Source organism: Protopterus annectens, chromosome 7.part0 (assembly GCF_019279795.1).
Source record: "Protopterus annectens isolate FY-2018-M chromosome 7.part0, PAN1.0, whole genome shotgun sequence".
In the NCBI taxonomy this organism is placed as follows: domain Eukaryota; kingdom Metazoa; phylum Chordata; order Ceratodontiformes; family Protopteridae; genus Protopterus; species Protopterus annectens.
In genome coordinates this window covers 1,271,605,211-1,271,629,850 of record NC_056739.1, presented here as the reverse complement: position 1 = coordinate 1,271,629,850, position 24,640 = coordinate 1,271,605,211, and the positions used below count along the sequence as shown (strand labels likewise).

Below are 24,640 nucleotides of genomic sequence, written 5' to 3'. Positions count from 1 at the left end.
ACAAGGGCGGGAGACTTAAACCTTGACACGGTTATAAATAGAACGTGCTGGAGGGACAGATTCATCACCCAGAGACTCCCTGTGCTGTGGAACAAAATCCCGGTACATGTGAGGCAGAGCACCTCGCTGGCCTTGTTCAAGAGGAATCTTGACCAATGGATGGGAGATCGCAGATATACCCCAGGGATTACTTCAGTGTCACTGCTTGACAGAGGCACAGCAAAATGATAGGCATAGTTTTTATTCAAACTAAAGGGGTGGTGAAAGCCACATAACTATGGGCTAGGCTTATAAATGCCCTTGGGCAGATAGCCTAGTATGAACCTATGAACCCCAGGAACACAATCCTGTGTGATGGAGTAAAAAAAGTACTTTTGAATGTTCTCTTGGAACCACAGCTTGTGTAAGAGATCTCTCACCCAACTGAGAGATCCCTGACACTTTGTAACAGATTCTGCAAAGATAAGTAAGTTGTCTAAATATGCAAAAAAGTGGATACCCTGTAGTCTGCAATGAGCACAGCTGGAGTTGATATTTTGTAAACACTCTTGGTGCAGTGCATCATCCAAAGGGTACGGCAGAGAACTGGCAATGTGATCCAGGCACACAAAATCTTAACACCTGAAGTCTGGGTAAACCAATTTGTCTGAAACAATCTGTTGCCAAAGACAGAAGTGGAGATTCAGACTTTCTAGAAGGAAAAAAGGACTACCAGGGTGGGGGACGAGGTCCAGTAAATAGACATTCAGACTTGCTGGACTGTCCTTTGTTTCGGGGAGTTCCTGTATTCTTCTTAGAATCCTTTGCCATTTCTTCTTAAATGTCAATTTACCAGCATTTTGCAGAGATCATTTATTTTTTTTCTAGCCATAACTGAATGAGGGGCTACAGAATCTCTTAGAAAATTTGGAAAAAGAGGGCTGAAAAATCTTAGCGATTCCCTGTATCATCTCCCCCATCACAGTCTTTAATAGCCTTTGCTGCAAAGGAACCAAAAAATACACTGCTATCCAAAGGAGAATTTAAAATCTCATTTTGCACACCATCTGGAAGGTTCTGAGAACACAGCCAGACAAACCACCTCAAAACAGTACCAGTGGTCATAGCTTTGGAAGATGAAAAAACTGAGTCATACGTAAATTTTAACCGAAGAGTTGTGACCTGTAATAATGATGAAATTACAACAAATGATGAGTGAACCAGCACACAGGCAAATTCAGTGATACACCAGCTAAATCCAACATGAAAAAAGAAATCACTGGAAACCAGGAAACAGTAAGCTGAAATCCTTTAATTCCAAACAATTTCCTAGGTACACAACATGAACTAAAATCCATTAATGATTTCAAGCAATTTCCAGATACGCAAATAAAAACTTTCGCACAGAGGGCTTCCTCAGGCTCATAAATCAACTAACAAGGGCTAGTGTATGGCTTAAATACAGTGTAAGAGTCACATATCTAAGTTAATAGGCAATTAAAAAGTCAATTTAGTTAAAGCAGAAGTAACAAGAAAAAACATCCTTAAAATAATTATTAAGACATATTATGATAAAACCTTGGAACAATACATTAAAAATAATATTTATAAATACACATGCTTGAGTATGACAACCACATTGATAAAAACACATTAGTATGAATAAAAATTAATAAAGGTCACATTAATATATGTGTGTATATGCATATAAAACTGAAGATATACATGCAAAATAGATGCAATCAGATAATACAGCCAGAAATATGTTGCAGTTAAGTTTACAAAGATTCATGTTTAGCTTTAAGTATGGGTTTGAGAGAGCCAATGCCATTTAGCCCTGGGATGACATGGTTCCTGAATCGTAAAATCCAATTTAGTTCTGCTCTCTCAGTCCTAAGGATTATGTTAACAACTCTTGGAATCATTAAAGAATTTTAATTCACTCTGTGTACCTGGAAAATTGACTGGAATTACTAAAGGATTTCAGCTCACTCTGCCCTGGTTTCCAGTGGTTTCTTTTCCCATACTGATGAAATTAAACCATATAATGCAGATTTTTCCTCATGAGAAGAAATTGCGGACAAAACATTCCTCATAGCTTCAGAATTAGTTTGAAAATATTTAAACATATGAGCAGGACAATTTAAAGTTCTGAAAACCAAAGCTGCAGAAACACACACTTTTTTCCCATGCTTGTCAGAGCGTGTAGGATTGGAATTAACTAAATGCTTAGCAGCACTAGGATAAAGTAAAGCTACAGTTGTTGGGTCAGATTTGGAGTGAGTGTATAAAAACATAAACCACTGCTATAGTTGTTACATCAGGTTTGGAGTGAGTGTATGAAAACGTAAACGACTGTAACTTTATACTGCACTTTTAGGGAATGCATACTGACTGCCATGAAAATTGCAGGCAGCAACACACAATCCTCCAAGGCTGACAGCACAGGGGAAATGGAAAATCCATCTGTAATAGGTTTCTCAGTCCCTCAGAAAATATAATGAGCTCAGTGTTCTCCCACTGAAAAAACACTAGCACATTCTGGAAACCGCCTCAGAGAAAAAGAAATCCCTACAAGGAAAATCAGATAATGTGGTCTCCTCTGAATCTGAAACAGAAAACTGAAGAGAAAACTCTGCACCTGTCTCTTCAGCTTCCTATCCAGATTCAGAATCTTGAATTTCTTCAGGAAAACAGGTATCCGACCATGTGAGGTGCTGCAATCCATGCCAGGGAGAATAGGGCAGTGCATGTGTAACATATACCTGCATAGTTAGCTGGGGTTTTGTAAATAATTTTGTGCCATTTGACTAGGACTATCACACTGACATGTACAGATGCTTGTGTTAAAAATGCATCAACAGTGTCACTATAACTGATTAAATGTTTATATTTAAACAAAGAATTCTGGAAGGGAAGAGTAGAAGTTTTTGAAATTGTTCTATAATTTCCAAATACTGCAACAGATCTTAGCAGATTTCTGACTGTGTATTGTACCAGAGTCAGGTGATCAAATGTGATGTCATTCCATAACCAGCATTGAGAAGATGAAACTCACACAACAGCTTGTTTTATTTTGGTTTCTTTAGAACCTTGCCTTGTGGAAGTAAGCACTACAGAATCCTATCTTGCCTTGCTGTATTAATTAAGTTAACTAGGGTACAGTTATTCTTTAGACAGTCAGGAAATACAGCGAGGTTAAGTAGTGCTTTTCTGCATCTGTTTGAATCTGTCCAGCTGAGTTATTTTTAGTTCTCCTGTGACTGAAACTCTGGTATTTATTTTACTTGGATATTTAGTATTCTTATCTTTTCTATTTTGTTATTTATTATTAAATATTGTATGCCTTTCATTGCGGCTGGTCTTTTAGAAAACACTTTTAACATCTTGATTGTACTTGCGCTTATTTTAGTGATGCCGTGGCCAGTCCACTCAGTAAAGCCTGGCTGCTTTGGATACGCTCAATTATTTACGTTAGTATTGATTTTACTCAGTATAACTGGATATCCTTGTAAGAGGCTGCGAGTGGTCGACTCGTGGCAGCATAGTCATCTTATAGTCTGGGCTGAAGGGGTACAGTTAGGAAATCTGTGCCATCCCTTCACAGGAGTGTGTGTGTGTGTGTGTGTGTGTGTGTGTGTGTGTGTGTGTGTGTGTGTGTGTGTGTGTGTGTGTGTGTGAGAGAGAGAGAAAATAAAATACCCATGTGTGGGTGTGTCAGCTACTTGGAACTGGGACACAGTGCTCTAAAGTAAGTCTTGTTTGGGATCTGGAGAGACAAAGTCCAGTCCCATGTCTGGAGGTGTTCCCTTTCCCTGAGCATTCTTGGGGGAAACTGCTTGAAGCTGAGACAGCTGCATGTGAAAATACTGTGTAAATTTATTCCAGTTTTAGTGACCATCTCTCACTGGTGTCAGTGGTGAGGACTGAGGCACCTTGATTACTGGCCTGCGGTAGACAGGCCTTCACAGCATCTCTCCTTCTTTTACAAAAAAACACTTCATAGGAAGGATCAATTGCCTGAATTAGATCCCGAGCCATATCTAGTAAATTCCTGTCAAGAGAAATTTGAGGAACAGTTAATACATGTTGAGTCTTCTGCTTCTTTTGGACAGGAAAAATGGGGCCAACAGTGTTGGCAGAAGCTTCCTCAAGGATGAGCACAACATTCTGAATAAACAGGAAAGCCTTCCCTATTCCTTCTCCCCGGACTAACAAGAGGGTTCCCTTTTGCCCACAGAGGGGATCCAAACAGCGACAGGAGATATGTCTAGCCCTTTGTCTATAGTGGTTGTAAGTAAATGAAACATCAGAGGGATTCAGTGTAAAAGATGAGTAGTCTGAGAAACCAGCTTTGTCCACAGTTGTCTCTCCCACCTGTGGCTGAGGCAAATTGCTAGCCTGCTGTTGAGGCAAAGGCTGTTTGCTTAAATTTTACTTTTTGTGGCTTGAAGGACTGACCATGGAACCTATAGCCTGTTCCATTATCAATCTGAAAATAGTGCTTCTTTCCCAGGGAAAACAAGCAGCATAAGCTGATACAAATTTGAAGCTGTTAAAAGTCACTTTGTTTTCCAACAAAAACACAGGGGAAAAAAGCACTTTAATACAATTTACCAGCTCCCCAAAGTAAAATAAACACAATTTCGCCACAGGAAACAAGTTTTTTTGACTACTTTTAAATTTACATGAAAAAGTACACTCCTGTCTTTGATAACTGAGGAAATCCAAATAGGCAATGCCCCTTTTGTAGTTAAGGCCAAGACAAAAAAGATTGCCATGTGTACTAGCAGTCGGCATGAATTAACTGTGAAAATATACAATCTGACACAGAGATGCATTTAACCAGTAATCACCACAGTATGCACACTGTTCTGATGCCTGCTGGAACTGGCTTCCAGAGTTTAGTGACATGTAGATGGCATGAGATTTTTCTGTTATCTCTTCATAGGTGAATACTAAGCTAATTGCCTTGAAGGGTCATTGTCATGGTCAGAATCCAACCCTGTAGCTTGTGTCTATGAGTGAAGACCTTAACCATAATGCCAAACCTTCCCAAACTTTTTACCTTGTGTCTATGAGGTAAACACCTTAATCAATTTATCAATTCATACAGAGTACAGACAGTCATCATTACAGGATCATAGGTTATACAAGGCCATCAGTCCAATGACCATATACACTTTGCCAAATAGCACCAGTTACGGCTTTACCCCCTTTTTCAAGGAAGATGAGGACTTTAAGTCCTGGTGTATACTTAAAGGAAAACATCCATTTATCCAAGTTATGTCTGAAGGAAGACAAAGGCACATTGCCTCTCTCTCCATTGTGTTTTATTTATTTCCTGATGTAGATCTCTGGTTCTAGTATTAACTGCACTATTCGTGTAATTGACAAAAAGGATGTCAAGAATAACAGGGTCCCTAAGAGTGCAGTAAGCGAGGCACAAATCTCCCCTCAGGAGTCATGATTTTTAAATTCTTAAACAAGTAGTTAGTATAGTTCCCTGTGTGGCAAGTACTAGCTGATGGCTTTGCATTTTTCAGGCCATACAGAGAACGCTGTGTGCAGTTTTAAAGTGAGCTAGCAGATTAGGTAGCTTCAACAAATTAAGAGATTTGAGTGTATGTAAGTGAAGTATTTGACTGATAATTCACTAAAGATGGCCTGCATCTCTTGTTTCAATGCTTCTGCATACTAGCCAAACCATTTCTGCTCCTACTGCCATTTTTAAGCAGATCCAGTTGATGGACTTTCCAGCACAACTAAGATTTCAGTCCAGAAATCAGACCAATATTAAAATGGCTCTCCTCAATGTGAGGAATCTAAATAATAAATTACCTGATCTTGAGGCACTTTTGCATTTGGAAATGATCAATGACTACACAGTTTCTGAAGCTTGGTTTAAATGTAAAGAGAGTACTTCCTCAAAATAAGAGTACTTTTTATGGCTTCAAGCCCAATGTCAACTACAGTGGAGTCTCCATATTTGTCAGGGAACATATTACCTCCAAGCAGATCTATAGGGACATACAAACTGAACTTAAAGAATTACAAATCACTCTTGACAGAATTAATTTTCAACTAATAGCTTGTTAAAGAACACCTTCCCTATTTGCAAAAATTCCCTGTGGTGCAATGGTTAGAGTTGTCGCCTCACAGTAAGAGGTTCCCCCGTTCGATTCTTGGCTGGAGCGCCTTCTATGTGGAGTCTGCATGTCCTCTCCGTGGTCGAGTGATGTTAAAGACATGCAGGTAGGTGTGTGCATGAATGGGTGCGCCTTTTTTGAAGGTTGGGCGTCGGGCTGGCAACTCAGCACCGTAAAAAAAAAAAAAAAAAAAAAAATCCACTGCCAAACATTAGTGGACTACAGTTCCGCTGTGGCGACCCCTAACAGGGAAAAGCCGAAATACATTATTTTACTGGTGACTTTAACTATCTTCAATAAACAGACACCCCGACACCACCAATGTAGGACATGCCCAAACATTCCTGGGTTTAATAAATTCAAACTCCCTTGAGCAGTTGGTAAATAAACCCACCACAGGACACAGCACTTTTGACCTTATTCTTAACCATTAAGAAAAGAATGCAGAGACCTAGCAATCCCTACCAGAACCAAGTATTATGAGAAATTCAAGAACAAATCATCCTGATGGGCCACCACCATAAATCGGCTATACAACAAAAGAAACTTCGCAAATTATTTATTAGAACCAAAACTCCTCTTCATGGAAAATATCAAAAAACATTACAAGTGCTAAAGAACAGCATCAGATCCACCAAAACAGACAATGAATTCAGGCTGGTCTCTCAAGCCAAAGACAATTATAAATCCTTCTTTGGCTATGCTAGAAGTCTAAAAAAATATACTTCATTGCTCTGCATTCATTCATAATCATGCCCCCTACTCTGACTCAAGACACTGCCAATATCCTTACAAATGTAGCTTCAACTTCACTCCTTAGACTTCTATTTAAAGCCTTGAAATGATCTCTAAAGATTATTTACTGAAAGTGCTACTTGAGAACAAAAATACTTCCTTCATGGGACCCAGCAATATACCTGGTTGCTTAATTAATAGTGTTAAACATGCCCTTGCAGATACAATCATTAAATTATTTAACCAAAATTTCGCTACTGGTTTTGTCCCAGATGAGTGGCGCACTACAGTGGTGATACTCCTTCATAAAGGCATCCTTACAACCAACCTGGGTAACTACAGACCTATCAGATTACAAGCCTTATCTGCAAAGAGTGACCTCAAATTTCAATATCAAGAATCTCATTAGACTTGACCCCAAAGGTTTGGCATTGTGAAGGACAGATTATGTTTATTTAATCTAGTAAACTTCTCTGAAAGGGTTACAGAGGCTGTAGACGGTGGCTATGCAATACAAGTCGTGTATCTTGACTTGGCAAAGGCCTTCAACACCATTCTCCATACTAACATCATATAAAAGCTAAATACTTCAAAATTCGACCCATAGGTGGTAAGTTTGATATTAAATTAGCTGAAATACACACAATGAGGGTTGCAGGTGCCTCAGCTGTGTCCCTTGGGGTTCAGTGTTGAGAACTCTCCTTTTTGGTATTTACTTCTCAGATCTCAAAGCAGGGAGACAAAATCTCTGTCTAACAAAGTTTGTAGACAACTGGAAACTGGAGATTGTCAAATATTAATGCAGTTGAGTTTGCTATTGTGTAAGTTTTAAGAGGAATTTTTTTAAAACCTTGTACACAGCATGGTTTTGGAGTTATTGGTGCAAATATGAACAAGCAATATTTGACGCCTAGAGGTGTCAGTAGGAGTTAACTGCAGATGCACCTGGAGGCATCACTCAAATATAATGAGTTAAGAGAAAAAAAAGTTAACTTTCACGTATGAAAAAAACAATAAAAGCTTGACAAAACACCCGAGAGGATGACAATGGTGGCAAACAAAATCTGGGGTATTTGGAATGGACTAGGGCATTATAGGTAGAGGGAGAAGCTCGAGAGTTGGATCCAAAGTCTGAAGTATTTAGCAAAGTCAAATCCGAGAACTGGATACGTAACTTATTGTTTGAGGAAGAATGAAAAAGACATCATCAGATTCAGAGTTATAGCGGGCAACTCAAAAGTGACCAAGTTTAAAAGTACGACAGCAGTGGGAAAAACAACTACAGGCAAGGATGAGCAATAGTCAGGCAGAGAACAGCAAGTCAAACAGACAAGTCAAACACACTAAATAAAGATGCCAGTAAATATTTGTAGTTAAATGAGGGATGCTATTTCTCAGCTCCTCCCACTAATTAGTTGGATGTTATTCACTGTCTGCAAAAGAACTATTTTCTAACTGACCCTAGCTAAGACCTCTTAAAACTCCAAAAGAACAAGAAGCTTAGAACAAAACAAAATGCACTATTCAAAAAAGATAAAATAATAAAAATAACTAAATCTTAAATGAATAACTCCAATCCAAAATCAAATGCAGACACAGATCAGCAACAGTTAGGCAGAGAACAGCAAGTCAAACAAGCACTATAACTAAATAAATATTCCACTAAACATTGGTAGTTAAATGAGAAAAGCTATTTCTCTGCTCCTCCCACTAATTTTTCAAGCACAGCTTGGACAGCTGGATGGAGAACAGGAAATTCACCCCTCTTTTGGCACCTGTCTCTCCAACGGACACAGGCAGCATGTAAATGGTTCATCTCCCAGGTCCCTGCCTACACTTATCTAGGGTACTAAAACTCGTCAGAGATTTGGGATGTACGCCTAGGCTTCAAAAAGCCCTAGTGACCATTAGCCTAGTATACACCTATGTTAGTACTTTCAGACTTGTTGCTCTAAGAATCACAACTGATATCCTCAGTTTCAAAATGAGCTCAAGTTGCACTTGCCTGACTTGCAGAAAAATCCATCTGTTGATGCCACACGCAGAAGCAATCCAAACATTGGGAGATGACAGCACAGTATTAAGTAACAGTGCAGACAACATTCTCAGGGATCAGCTGATATGGCAAGTATATGTATCGGTTGCGTCAGACTCTCAAGCTCCTCTGCAGTGTGGCACTGTTGGGAAGAGATTCAGGTAGCAACTCCAATCTCTCAGGTACGCAGAAGATGGAAGGAGGCCTAAAAGTCACGAGTTCAGAAGACTGAATCCTGAAGGAACAAAGAAGCCAAAAAAGGGCAAGCTCCTAGAATGACAATCCAAACAATGAGTGGTGAAAGTGTGAACCAACGGCAAAATGGTCATGGCAAACTTTCAGCAAATGGCACAATGGAAGCAACATTCCAACAGTAATTCACCACTTAGAGACAAGATAATGCAGTTAGCAAAGCATTTGGAAAGTGTTTGTTTAGGTACTGCCAAAGTTTCCTCACTTGCTACAAAAGGGCAAGGAGCTGGTGTATCATCATGATTGTGCAGATAATGGGTATGGACAGCACAATCTTTCCTACAGTTTGTCCTCAGAAAGAAAGTAGGAAGATGTCAGACTAGTTAACAGACAGCTGTAAGAGCAGCTTTTCAAGGAAAAAAGGTTAATCCTCAGGGATACCTGATCTTTCTGAAAAGGAATGTAGGGAGTCTAAAGCTAAGGGCCTGCAACTCTGATATCTTATGGATGACCTACTAAGAAAAGTGACTTCCAAAAAGTAAGCAATTCTTTGACTGATGATGGCAATAAAAGAAACTGAACTAATGGATGGTTCTTCTGACACTTACCTTCTTGACATACCACTGGATTTTTCTCTAAAGGAACCACTGGCATAGAGGAGAAAATGAATCCCAATATCTGGAATTTCTGGTCAATACATTGTTTCCCATTATGGATAAACTGAACAAAATTCATCATAATTTGAATCCTGTTATGAGGGAAAGACAAAATGTAAGTCTTTGTATCAAAAATTGCACCTAACATCTGTCTGAAAGAAAAGGTCTGACCTCTGCAAACTGGGGATAATGCTCAACTGTTAAAAACACAGAACAGTCTCTTGAAATGCAAAAAGTAAGGGCTCCACAGCCTCTGTTGAACAAGAAAATCATCTACATAAGGATGAATATGAACTCTGTTCAGTACTGTGTGTGTACATATTGGGTTTACTCATTTTGTACACACTATGGTTACTAGAGAAATGGCAAAAGGCAACGCAGCAAAATAAAAAAGGTATATGGCCTCTGAAACCCTCAAAAATGTCCTGTGGAATTTCTGGATTGGGATGTGAAGGCAGAGTATCTTGCATCAACAGAATCACTAAGAAAAGTAACTCGATGCAGGAATGGTGAGACAGTCTGCAAAGTCAACATAATTTAATATTTTGTTTTATAATTTTTTTCAAGCATGAATGATCCAAGATAAGTCATATTGTTTTCCTTCTTTTGGACAAAGAGCTCAGAATAAAACCCTGCTCCTTGTTTTTTGTCTGCATCCAGATCTTCTCTTTTGATATCTGGAATGTTTTGAAGCACTGGCATGGTAAATACAATTTGATGTTTTTGAAATTAAATGAGATAGGTGCCTGGTATTGGTTTCTGCAAGAATCTACTGAATATCTCCTTGGTACCACCTCTCTTACCTTTCAGTCTGATATCAGATGCCTCAAGTCTATGTACAGAGAAAATCTAACTTCCAATTGCACTGCACGGGACAGGAAAAAGGGCAACTGATGCTTGAAACTGAGATCATAGTCCCACAAAGTAACTGGCCTTCTGAGAAAGGTACAAGTGGGCTGTTGTGGCTGCCACCTGTCCCCTATCCCTGTTGTTGCCTTTGAAACTGACCCTTCTTTCAAGACTGCTGATGTCTAGTTTCCAAGAAAATGTTTACTTGTACAAAAGGTAATTTCTATTTTACTTCAGATCTGGAAACCTTTGCCTATAACTGTACACTGTTTTCCCATTTTTGCTTGCAATGCTGTGGAACTTTCTCCAATGGTATACCAAAAAGAAAAAAAACTTCTCAAGAGGTCAAAGGTGCATTTCAAATTCAAGCTTTTATGTCATTAAGGGAAGAAAAGGTTGAGTTCTTAGCCACTTGCATGTTTTTTTTTTGCTTCCCCAGAACCTTCCAGAGGACTACTATACCCACACACAATTAGCTCATTCATTCAGAGGGGAAACCAGGCATTCCTAACCTAGACAAGTACGGCCCATTCATTCCAATCTAGGAATCCCAATTAACCCACCATTCTCTGGTGAGACTGAGATGATACTGAGTGGACTAGCATGCTGGACCTAAAGGGTGGCCTATCCTCACCAAAAGAACATCTACATCCCCCTAAGCAGCTATTCCAAGCTCTACTATTGCTGCTTCCTAAGGGGAAGCATATCTCTGTGTGCAGAGTTCCCCTCAGCTTATGAGTGTGAATGTACTCAGACAGCTCTTAGTAGGCTCATACTCCACTTAGTATAACAGCTAGTGCTCCTGCTAGGTGTCATATTTTGTGAGCCAGAAGTTCTTCCCTTTCACTGGATAGGCAAGCCATCAACAACTGCTCACTCCCATCTTCCCCAACTGGTTCATACAGGCACCCAAACTGTAAATCAATTTCTGGTCACCTGTCCTGTACTGAGGACTTTATCCCTCTACACCATGGAGTTGACAGTGCCACTTAAACTTTGTAACAAAAGAACCAGAAATAGCAGCTTAAATGGCAAGGACAGCATCACAAACACATTTGACAATATCGGATCAACAATCTGTAGTTAGGCTGAATTATTTGGTCTTTAGGTCAAATTTATTGCATCCAAACAGTACGACCACTTCTCAACCACTGTGTTTTACATTATCATACACATTTTCATACAATATAACAAATATAAAACTTTCAACATATATATTACTAAAGAGTCAAGCTCATAGGCAGGTACTAAACCAGCTGCCCTAGAGGGCCATTTTAAGCCTAGCTAACTTCCTTTTTTGTGCTTGAATTAACCTATCCTATTTGGTTAGAGAATGGCCTTAACTATCCCATGGTCAATAATTATATATTACTCCTAATGAGAATAACTTGGAAAATAATTCTGATGCATCTGATTTTTAAGGTACTTTTCCTCTCAGGTATAGATACTTTGGCACTGAAAACATTTAACCCCATGATTTGTGCATGTGCAACTATTAGTGGCTTCCCTCTTTTTCTAAACCTTTTGTGATGGCTTAGGCTGTCCTGTGGGTGCCCCTTATTGCAACTTGTATCATTAGCAACCCCCTTCTTGTACTAGAAAGAGGTCACTCTTTCTATCCATCACCCTAGCACTGGTACATACCTGGCCTTTCAACCAGATTCGCACATTCTAAGGCAACATACTGAGCACTTGCTCCATTATCATAAGTTACAGCTTTTGAAATGTTGGGAGACCTTCATGGCCCTCATTACTCACTTCTGCAATGAAATTACTGACAATGCCTTTTGATGTTCTCTTATATTCTCTATATCATTATCTATAATCAACAGTTACTTTAAAGCATCTGAATGGTACTGTTTTAGTTTTTAAATAATCAGTGTGATCAGTTCAATCAGTGTTATTTATCTTAGAAGTAACATGCATAGCATGTATATTGTATTACCTGTGTGTGGTGGGGTTAAAAACTCACCTCCTGACCTTATTCTATTACAGACGCATACAAGTGCTCAAAATAAGACTCAAAATCATTCCCTGCTTTACACTGAAGAAACAACTTTAAAAATCACCTTGGCATCAAGAGTTCAGTTCCCACAAGTAATCATATACCTTTCAAAAAGGGTGAAAACTTCACTTTCATACTAGCAGTGTCTTTCTCCTTTTTGCTTGCCCTTTTTTTTCTATCCTACAACTTCAGCTTATCTCTCTTGTTTTTCTCAGTACTTTAGACTGGTTCAGTTATTAAGCTACCTTGACCTCCAGGTATTCAACTTCCAGTTCTAGTTTCTTCAGTTCAATCTGCATTTTAAAATAATTTTTTTTGGGGGGTGGACTGATTGCCCAATTTCAATGTGCTATGTAAATACAGTCCCAGAGAGGCCATCTCCAGGTTTAATGGACTGATTGTTAAGTGCAATCATCTCTTCACCCAATTTAGTTATCTTATCCTTGGCCATACCAGCAGAATGCATCACTTTTTATTTATTTGCATTTACTAACCAGTTGTGTCACTGTCATCTTTGCATATTCTTCAGAGCTCATCTTTCATGCACGCTTCCTATCTATTCTGACTAAAACAATAATATAAATGCTGTAAAATACACACATCTGCATATTTACACTGTGGTACCACTATGCATACTCCTCTGGTGATAAAACTGTTTTGGAGGTCAAACAAATCTAATGAAAATTTCCCAATCACTGCAAACCAATAAATGCAATGGGACTCTGTGGTCTCACAATCCATACCACTGCCACCATTATGTAAGGGACAGGGGCTACAGTACATTGATCCACTCTTCTGCCAAACATATCATGGTGAAAAATATGGTCAAACTAAAATAAAAATTTGTATCCCTACAAACGACATAAGTGAAGTTTGACAATAACATTGTACAGACAATATGCAGCATCATACTAGGCTATAGGCTCATACCATCCACACCCACATAGCTCCACAATGAACAAACCACACAGCAGAGTAAAGGGTCCTGGGAAGCCCTTCTTACATCCCTCTATATTCATTACCCTACAATGTTACCTTATCCACAATAACTATAATCTGAGTTAAGTACTGAATTCATGCATTCAAACATATACAATTGACAAGATAGGCTAGTAAGGCCTTCTTGTACTACACACTTCTGCTTTATGGTAGGGCTGACACCATTCCAGATTAAGCCTTTAAAGCCAAAAAAATACAAAAACTGACAGTAATATTAACAAAGCAGTATTCTCGCTTTTCAGAGATCTACGCCACAGTCCTGTACTAACATATATTACTACCCTTCTCTTAATAAAGAGACAAACAGGTAAATAAATAGATAACCACAAGTATTTAAAATTAAACACAGGCAACTGCACAACCATAAATAAACAATTTATAAGAAGTCATAATGAATAAGAAAACACCTTTCTACCACCTAATTATTTCCTAACTAAAAATCTGGTTAAAAATTACTAGATCCTCACAACTCATGCATTTACATTTCACATACAGAAAATTAGCTCATTACAGCTTCTCTTACAAATGTATCATGTTCCTGTCCATCCAAATGCGTCTCCTGTAAAGCCACAACTCACTCTACTCCTTTCAGCTGGATTAACCTGCCCATTATACAACGACCCCCCATTACTATTCCAAAACGTGCAGGCTGATTGGTCAGCGTGCATGTTGTAAATCAAAGACTTATACTAATACTGCTTTTTAGAAACTGTCTCGCTATTTTAGAGTAGTTTAACATAGCGAGACATCTTTAAAAAAAGTAACGGAGATCTTCCTTTCTCCGTTGCTTTTTTTAAAGCTGTCTCGCTATGTTAAAGGGGTTTAACATAGCGAGACAGCTTTAAAAAAAAAAGCAACGGAGAATCTCCGTTGCTTTTTTTAAAGCTGTCTCGCTATGTTAAACTCCTTTAACATAGCGAGACACTCTGTAAAAAGCAACAGAGATCTTGCTTTCTCCGTTGCTTCCACCCACAGCTCTGATGTACTGCATAAGCATACGCAGTACATCAGAACTGCCGCAGAATACCAGACAGCTGCGGAAGGGCAGCATGGAGGCATTACACAATGCCATTATTTATAAAGTAAGTATTTGTTTTCTTAAATAATGTCATTGTATAATAGCAATAACCCACTTCTGGGTATGGGTAATGCTGGATTTACCCACGGTTGTCTTTGTTTGGCCACTCGGGCTTCGCCCTCGTGACCAAACTACACCAACCATGGGTAAATCCAGCATTACCCACACCCAGGCGTGGGTTATTGCTTAATTAACACTCAATGTTATCAAACCCATCTACTACTTGTTATAAATTTCTCTATGACAACTTGCCATTTACATCTTATTCCTGTAATAAAGCCTATCAGACACTGCAATAAAAACAACTCAACAGTATTTAATTTTGTGGAACTAAATGTGGAACAACAATTATACCCATGAAGCAAACTATTCCATAAACATGCAGGTTGGTAAAATCAGCTCACCCACCAGGCAAAGCTGTACCTATAATTTTATCTTTAGATAACTAAAGAAGAAAATAAGCATACACTCCTCCTCACCAGCTGTCCTCCCATCACTCCCTTTGGCTATTTGAAATGTATGCTAAATTAGATCTCCATCTAACTATAGTCAAGCACTGATAAACAGCCAAATGTCAACATCGGTAACATCAACAAAAGGTAGTCAAAAAAGTTGACAAATCACTACACGTGCACCAAGAGATCACCTCGAAGCATGCAAGTTAAAAACACTGATGCACCCCCATACACCCTGATGATTTTATTATCTAACTCCAAGGTCACATGATATTGGGGAAAGGGCATATTCCCACACCACACTAATGGAGCAGTTTTGCAGAGCTGTCAACTACCTGTTTAGCTGACCAAACTGCATCAGCTTAATTCTTGACACACACACACATACATACACATCATGTTTAGTAACATCTGGTTATGATAAATATAATCAGATTACTATGCTATTAACACTTTGTTGCATGTTACCTACCTCAACTTACCCCTGGCATTTTAAAGTCATATTCATCATATTCATAAACCATTGTTAATTCAAGAAGTCTTTGCTTGTAATAGTCTCTAAACAGGCATGGAGGTCCCCACACCTCAGTCTAGAATTCCAAGCATTACCATCAAATAAGGTCATCAACCTCATCTTTACTATAAACATCTCTAAATACATTGGTTTAACTCAAACATCTACTAGCTTTTTCAAGAATCTACGTAAGTCAGTCAAAGTAACTATTAGATTGTTGATAACATAACCACTGTAAGAACATTTCCTCAGCCTGTTTGCATTATGTAACACACCAGTACTCCTACATATAAAAACATGCATATTCATATTTTTACAAAATGTATTACTGTTTTATGGAATTTCTACTAAAGCAACAAAACTGATGTCTTATTACCCATGGAATCAGAGGTCTTAGGACTCCATCCAATCTTCTAACCATAGAACACAATGTTAAGTACCAAAGAGACTGTCACTGCAACTTACAACAGTATAGATACCATCCCATAACAGACAGGTACAAGAAAGTATTCCCATGGATTCAATAAACTCTGCATAATATTCACGCAAAGCCTACACTGAGTTTACGTGTTTGCATGATGAGCAGTAGTGCTAATAGCATACACATGCCATGCATAACGTTTACACGAATACAAGCAAGGTTTATTCCAGAAAACCATGAAGAGCAGTACAAACAGAAAGAAGATGCATACAAGTTGCCTATGGGCAAACCTGCAGCGCATGATTGTGTGTCAGCCGCAATGATTTCCAGGGCTGAAAATACTGCAACAACTGCAGTATGAACACAATATAAAAAAGTGCACTCCATGCAATGTACACTGCCAAGTTTTTGCAGACTGACATAACAGCTGTTGAGGTTACCAGCAAGGGTAAATACAATGCAACATAAAAACACTACACAGGGAAAGTGTGCTAATTAAAATGGCCACAGACATGAATGACAGAAATAAATAAATAGGAAGCGGCAAAGCTCTTAACCTTCCATCTCCAACATGTGGAGCAATGACTCTCAGTGTGGAACAAATGGGCAAAATGTGGAACATTTACTAACAGCTTACTAACAAATTCAACTAGAAATGTCATGCGATATTTGGTATTTATAGCTTTTTTATGAATTAATATGACTCAGTGCAATTTACCATGGATAATTAGCTTAAACAAATCCTATCAATAAATGTGTGGCAGAACTTTTCATTGTGGGGCAATGTGGAACGTGGATGTTTTGGGACTCAAAATGAGGAATGTTCTTCATAATGAAGTACACTTGACAGGTGTGGTAAGGGGGGATGTGCAATATGGCAATGTAACCAAGACAGATATGTCAAGTTACGTACACTTCCAAGACAAGTCAGTAGCATAACATAAAGCACATATGTAGACAACACAGTACATAATGTTGATCACATCTCCTTTGCGAGTACATGTGTATCACCACACGACAGTATAAACATATATATATATATATATATATATATATATATATATATACACGTAATTAAATTAGGGGATGTTGTGAAGACCTTCAAAATGACTTGCTTGAATATGACTAGAATGCCAGCATACCTCACAACTAATCATGGAGACACAGCAACAGACTCATGGACAACTGCTGTCAGAAGCAGGCACAATCAGGAACAATTTAAAAGTAACAAGGTTAATCTGTGACATTGCCAGAATATGTGAGTTTAAGTTATTACACATGTTCTGCAGGAACAGATGTGGACAACTGCAATGACTGTCAGTATCCTATAAAAAGAAGTTATGTACTCACCATAACGTTCAATCTGAGTAGGTAACTTCATTTGTCAGCAACCTGTGGGTATCAGATCCGAGCCGGCAGCTTTCCTAGCAAAAGATCCGAGCTCCAAGCTCCTCCCCCTACCCATAATACCCCTGCTACCTCCCTCTAGAACTCAGATCGAGTTTGCCATAGTATCACAGAATACTACCATAACACAAGGAAAAAATACCTGAACATCCTAACCTGATATCATCTGGGAAATGAAAAACAATGATCCTTTAAGGACGAACTACAGGTCAGGGGGACGGAGGGAGGGTTGGTTGCTGACAAATGAAGTTACCTACTCAGATGGAACGTTATGGTGAGTACATAGCTTCTGTATCTGAAGAAGTTAACTTCATTTGAGCAGCAACCTGTGGGACAGAGTCCCCAGCTACGAACAACTTGGGAGGTCCTTATGGAAGGATATTCCGGTGCACTGCAGGGCCAAAAGATGCCCTTCCTCTGGAAATCAGATCCAATTTATACTGTGTAATAAAAGTATGACAGGAAGCCGAAGTAGCTGCTGAACAAATGTCATCCAAAGGGACCCTCGACCAGAAGGCCGCAGAAGTAGCCACAGAACGGGTAGAATGTGCCCGAACCCGAACGGGCTCCGGTCGACCACTTGTATGCAAGAAGAATGCATTGGGAAATCCACCTAGCTAAGGTTACCTTTGTCACTGGTTTACCCAAACAGGACTTAGCAAATGAGACAAAGAGCTGTTCCGATTTTCAAAAAACAAACGTTCTGTGTAAGTAAAATCGCAACTGTCTATGTACATCCAGGCAATGAAGTCTATACTCTCCTTTGTTGTGATAATTAGGAAAGAAGACAGGCAGATTGATGGATTGGTTGATGTTGGCTTCGGAAGCCACTTTAGGTAGAAAGGAAGGATTAGTCCTGAGGGAAACTCTTGTCTTTATGAAAAATTATGTATGGGGGCTTACTACAAAGAGCCTGAAGCTCCAATATCCTTCTAGCTGAAGTAATAGCAATCAGGAAGGCAGTTTTCCAAGATACATACTTTAAGTCGACCTAAGCTGCAGGCTCAAAAGGGGGACCAGTCAGAGCCTGGAGAACTAGGGTTAAATCCCATGGAGGAACTGCATCCTTAACAGGGGGGTCTCAAAAGAAAGGTACCTTTCAGTAAGGTTTTGCAGATCTTAGAGGAGGCTAGGGAGCCAAAATTGTTTCCAATGTGAAAGTGGGAAATAGCTGCCAATTGAACTTTAACAGTTGAAGAACTAGCCCCCGATGAAAAATGTGGGATAGAAAGTCGAGGACTGCTGGAATAGGAGCCGTAAAAGGATTCAAATTCCTATGCTCCGCCCAGATAGAAAACCGCTTCCATTTAGTCTTGTAGACTTTCCTGGTAGAAGGCTTATGAGCGGCCACCAGGCTAGCCTTAACTGAGGATGAGATACCGGGAGTGCTAGCCATTAAGGGAACTGGATCAACCAAGCCGAGAGCTTGAGGTTGTCCAGGTCAGGGGTCTTCAATCCCAAGGGTTGAGAAAATCAGATCCGGAAGGGGATCTAAGATCCAGGGAGGATGCACTAGATGAGACCGTAGGCATGGGAACCAAGTTTGACGAGGCCAGAATGGGGCTATGAGGATAACTCTGCTCCCCAACCGACGAGCTTTCTGCAAGAATTTTGTCATCAACGGAAGAGGACGATAAGCATAAAGAAGACCGGATGGCCAAGCATGAACCAGAGCATCTCTGGGGGTTTCCCCTGGTGGGGGAATTAAGAGCGAAAAACTCGCTGCACTTTGCGTTTGATGGCGACGCGAACAGATCGCAGCAAGGTTGACCCCATCTGAGGAAGATCTGTTTCGCTACTAAGGGGTTCAGAGACCACTCATAGGGTGAGAGGATAGTTCGACTCAGCTTGTCCGCTAGAATGTTTGACTGACCCGGTATGTGCATTGCTATGAGAAAGCGGTTGGTGGATATCGCCCATTCCCACACTCTCATGGCCTCTCAGCAAAGTGGGTAAGATCGGTTCCCCCTTGCTTGTTAATGTACCAGACCACTGACATGTTGTCGTTTGAATTGCAATATCCCTAGAGGAAGAAGGGCATGGAGAGCCTGCAACGCTAGAAGCACCGCCCTCATCTCCAGAAAGTACAGTTTTGTACCTACCATAAATGTAGATGTCCGATAGATATGCAACTGCAGTGCTGACATATGGGTTGTCCTGCCTCAGGCAGCCCTTCGGTCGGCCGGATTCCAAAGTCTGGGTCCGGCGTCGGCTGATGTCGCCTCCTCCCCGACGTCAGAGTGGCTGGGGTATAAAAGCATCAGTGGACGCCATCTTCTTCAGTGTTTCTTGCCCCAGATGCCAGGTGCCTTCCAAGGAAGGCTAAATTTAGAGAATGGATAAAATTCCAGACATGCACAACAGTAATAAACAGATACACCATAAATACTATCCCCAGCTAATATGAAAAAGGGGGAGTGGACCCAAGAAGATAATTACAGAGGGGTAGGAAGGAGGGAAAACCTGACTGCAGTTGCATATCTATCGGACATCTACATTTATGGTAGGTACAAAACTGTACTATGTCCTTCAAGAATGCAACTGCAGTCCTGACATATGGGTTGAATACCATAGCCAAGCTGGGGGTGGTAGGATCTAAGATAATGATGGTGTAGCTAAAATGCCCTGCAGGACTGCAGAAGCAAAGCCTGCTCGGGATCTGGAATATAAAGGCAGGTTGTAATGCTTGGAAAATGTATGCACGGAGCTCCATGTAGCAGCTTCTAGAATGTCCTTTGTAGCCACCCCTCTTAAAAGGCTGTGGAGGTGGCTGTAGCTCTGGTGGAGTGTGGCCTGATATTGGCTGGCACACCTTTTCCATGGAAAGAGTAGCAGAATCTGATGCAGTTTCCAATCCATTTTGAAATTGTTTGTTTGGAAATTGCCTTCCCTTGTACTCCAGGAGCATAAGCTACAAATAGTTGGTCAGACTTTCTGTTGGCCTTTGTTCTATCCAAGTAATAGCGCAATTGTCTGTGTATGTCCAAAGTGTGCAGAAGTTTTTCTCCTTTATTTTGAGGATTGGGAAAGAAAGTAGACAGGTGAATTGCTTGGTTTAGAGAAACCCTGGATATCACTTTTGGCATGAAAGAAGGATTGGTTCTTAAAGAGACTCTGTCCTGATGAAAAATGAGAAATGGAGGTACTGCCATGAGGGCCTGTATCTCCGAGACTCTTCTTGCTGAAGTAATTGCCAACAGGAAAACTGTTTTCCAGGAGAGAAATTGCAATTCTGAAGATGCTGCTGGCTCAAAAGGAGGGAGAGTTAATTTTTCCAAGACGAAATTTAGGTCCCATGCAGGCACTGGTGGTTTTCTTGGAGGTTTGATATTCTTTATCCCCCTTAGAAACTGTCTTAGCAAAGGATGTGAAAACACAGGTGGATCACAGTTGTATTTTGCTGAAATTGCTGAAGCGTGTATTTTTATGGAAGAATATGAAAGGCCACTGTGAAACATTTCTGCCAAGTATTCTAGAATCTGTGGGATGTTCATTACTGATGCATCCTGACCCTTGTTGGCATTCCAGATGTTGAACCTCTTCCATTTGGCTAAATAAGTTTTTCTGGTGGAAGGCCTGCGTGCTTCCAGTAGGATCCCTTGAACTTTTTTGGTGAGAGAAAAATGGGGAAAAGTCATGTAACCCTCCAAGCTGTCAGTTGCAATGTTTGCAGGTTTGGATGAACAGTCCTGTAATTGTGCTGAGTTATACGTAGAGGCCATAGAGGCAGGGGCCACGGTCTGGTGTGAGTTATGCTCCTTAGTAATGGGTACCAGTGCTGTCTTGGCCAGTCTGGAGCTATCAAAATGCCTTTTGGTTGTTCTGCTTTGATCTTCAGTAACACCTTGGTCATTAATGGTAGAGGCGGGAATGCATAGATTGTTAGAGGATTCCAACTGAAGGAGAGAGCATCTATTCTCTAGGCTTGAGGATGGTGTGTCCTTGAGCAGAACTTTTTCAGATGATTGTGGTGTGAGGCAAAGAGATCTATGTCCGGCCTTCCCCATGCATGAGTTATTTGTGAAAAAATGTCTGGATGCAACATCCATTCGTGGGGGTCCATAATGTTTCTGCTTAGACTGTCCACCAGAATATTGTCCCTGCCTGGAACAAACTGGGATTGCAACTGTAAGTTCAGTTTCAGGGACTTTTCCCAAAGAGTCACTGTTAGTCTGCAAAGGGGGGTAAGAATGAGTGCCTCCCTGCTTGTTTATGTACCACATAACAGTGGTGTTGTCTGTCTTTATTAGCAGATGACCTTGTTGAAGAAATTTTCCGAAGGCCTCGATTGCATGAATCACTGCCAGCATCTCTTTTTGATTGATGTGCAGATGCAATTCTCGGGGTGTCTATTGCCCTTGAATGCATCTGCCCTCCATGTACGCCGCCCATCCATGTTCTGAGGCGTCTGATGTAATGGTTTGGCTTGCTTGAGGTTTGTTGAAAGACATGCCTTTGTTTATCTGGCTTGCTTGTGCCCACCACAAAAATTCCTTTTGTAGACATGGAATGAGTGGAATAATTGCTTCTAAGTTGTGGCTGTGTTGAGACCATAGACTTTTTAGGTACCATTGTAGTTTTCTCATGTGTAGTCTTGCCAGTGGGATCAGGAGAATGCAAGATGCCATGAAACCCAGGGCCTGCAGGATTTTCCTTGCAGTCATCTGGGTGTGCTTTGCTAGGCTTTTGAAGTAATCTGGTAATTGTTCTTGTTTTTCTTCTGTGAGGAAAGCCATTTGTGAATTTGTGTCCAGTTTGGCTCCTAGAAAAATTATTTGTTGGGATGGCAGTAGTCTTGATTTTTGAATGTTGACTGTGTATCCCAAAGCCTGCAGTAAGTGAATGACATAGTCCAAGTTTCTTATCAAGGCTTGCTGGCTGTCCGCTTGTATAAGGCAATCGTCCAGATAAGGGTATATTTGTATCCCCTGAAGTCTGCAATGTGCAATTACTGATGCCAGGCATTTCGTGAATACTCTGGGCGCAGTAGATAAGCCAAAAGGCAATGCTGAGAATTGATAATGCTCTGACCCTGCAAGAAATCGGAGGTATCTTCTGCAGCTGTGTCTGATTGGGACATGCAGGTATGCCTCCTTGAGGTCCAGAGTAACCAGCCAAGACCCCTTGCCCAGCATGGGAAGAAGTTGCTGTAACGTCAGCATTTTGAATTTTGGCACAATGAGAAAAGTGTTTAGAGCGGACAAGTCCAGTATAGGTCTTCATTGCTTTTCTTTTCTTGGAACAAGGAACAGTCTTGAGTAGAATCCCTGGCCTTGTTCCTGAGGAGGAACCTTTTCTATTGCTTTGATTTGTAGCAGCTTTGAAACTTGTATGAGTGCCTCTGCCCTTTGATTGTGTGGCAGGTTTGGCATGCCTTGTCTTGTTGGTAAGGTATGGAAGTGGAACCTGTAATCTTTGTCTATTATGTTCAAAATCCATCCGTCCTTTGTAAAAACGTGCCAATTTTTTGAAAATAAGGATAACTTTCCGCCTAAAGGAGCTTCTCTTTGAGCCTTGGTCAGCGGTGTCAAAGACAAGTCATTGTGATTGTCCCTGTGGAGCAGTGGGAGTCCCTGTGCCACTTCTCTGATTAGTTGGTTGCCATTGGCGGCCCCTGTAGGAGCCTCAGAATTGCCCTCTACCTCGAGCACGCCTGCTTTTTCCCCTTTGAAACTTGTCAGTGTCTGGAAAGGACCAATTCTTCGAAGGCCAATTCCTGCTGAACCTTGGTGGCTGAACCTGGAGGAAATCTTTGACTGTTTGTACTGATTTAGCCTTTTCCTCAATTGATTTCAACACACCCTGTGCATTAGCACCAAATAGCTTATCTTTTTCCAGAGGCGCATCTAGAAGCTTTACTTTAACATGGTCTGGCAATGACTGTTCTTTCAACCAAGCATGTCTACGTATGACGGCCCCTGTCATAGCTGCCCTACATGAAGCTTCCAATGCATCATAACCACACTGAAGAAAATGATTGCTAACCTGCTGAGTATTATGAACCAAATCCTGCAAAGCCTTTCTATCTAAAGGCTCAGGAGAGGCTAACTTTTTCTGCAAATCATCCATCAGAAAATCCTGATACTGAAACATAGGAAAAAGACAGTTAAGAGCCCTCATGGCAAGGGTGGTAGAGGTATAAACTTTCTTATCCCACCTCTCCAGGGACCTAGCTTCCCTGTCTGCGGGCAAAGGATTCTTGATCGTGGAAGTGGCCACTCCTTTGGGCCCCTGAGAAATAGTTTCTAGGTCAACAGAGTGGGCCTTAAAGAGATGCTTATGAGTTTCAGGAACCCTATAATATCTGTCAGGCTTGACAGGAGCAGGAGGGAGAGAATCAGGAGAAGTACTGGAGTCTGAGTACACATCATCCAATACATCTAACACTGGGGGAATAGCTAAAGGCCTGTGCTGGGGTAACTTAAGGAATATCCGAAGCCTTTTCCTGGAGTCCGAGAAATCCTGGCCCTGCCACTGAAAATGCTCTCTCATGGAGTGTAGAACTTCCCCGAAAGAAATATCCTCAGGAGGAGAGGCAGAGGGAATGGATTCATCTGCATCAGAATCCTCATAGGCCGGGAAGGGTTCTTCCTGGGAATCAGAAAGGCCTGACTCACCAGAGGCTTCATCTGAAGAAAGGGTATCTGTCTGCTCAACCCTAGGCCTTTTGTCTGAAGGCGGCCGAGAACCTCTGTCTGGATGAGCCTGAGAGCCCCTGATTAAAGAAATTAGATCTGCAGCTAAAGTCATGATCTGTTTATCCGAAGTGAGAGTCTGTGAAAAAGATTTAGGAGGATGAGACTTAGCTTGGCTGGCAGCCTTAGCACATGTGTAGGCCTTGATGGACATAGACACAGGAGGCCTAGCTGCCCCACGTGCTGGAGTAACTTTGTCCACCGGTATGGTGTCAGGCAAATCTTGGGCTTCGGTTTCAGGAGGAAAAACAACAACTGGCACCGAGGAAGCCTCCGGGACCGAAGTGTGCGGTAAAGCGGTGTCGTCGGCCTGGAGCGGTTGAATTACCGCCTCCGAAAAGACCGATGCACCCGTGGTAGGCTTAGGCGTGGTGTCGGTGGAAGTCGCGGGCCGCGAAGGTCGGTCCCGGTCCTTCGGTTTTTTGGAAACGTGTGCTGTCGGAAGTTCCGACGGCATGATATAGGAGTAAT

General features: G+C 40.8%; 1 protein-coding gene across 2 annotated transcripts in view; it reads right to left on the bottom strand.

Annotated features, from left to right (window-relative positions):
* MAP2K5 (mitogen-activated protein kinase kinase 5) overlaps window positions 1-24,640 on the bottom strand; it is a 3,489,187-nt gene that overhangs the window by 3,028,798 nt on the left and 435,749 nt on the right. Inside the window, exon 1 of one of the 2 annotated variants that reach the window (XM_044077885.1) lies at window positions 9,699-9,807. The exons of the other annotated variant lie outside the window; for it this stretch is intronic. The gene's annotated coding sequence lies outside the window, so the exon portion shown is untranslated. Of the gene's footprint in view, window positions 1-9,698; window positions 9,808-24,640 lie in introns of those variants that run through there. 2 annotated transcript variants of the gene reach the window in all.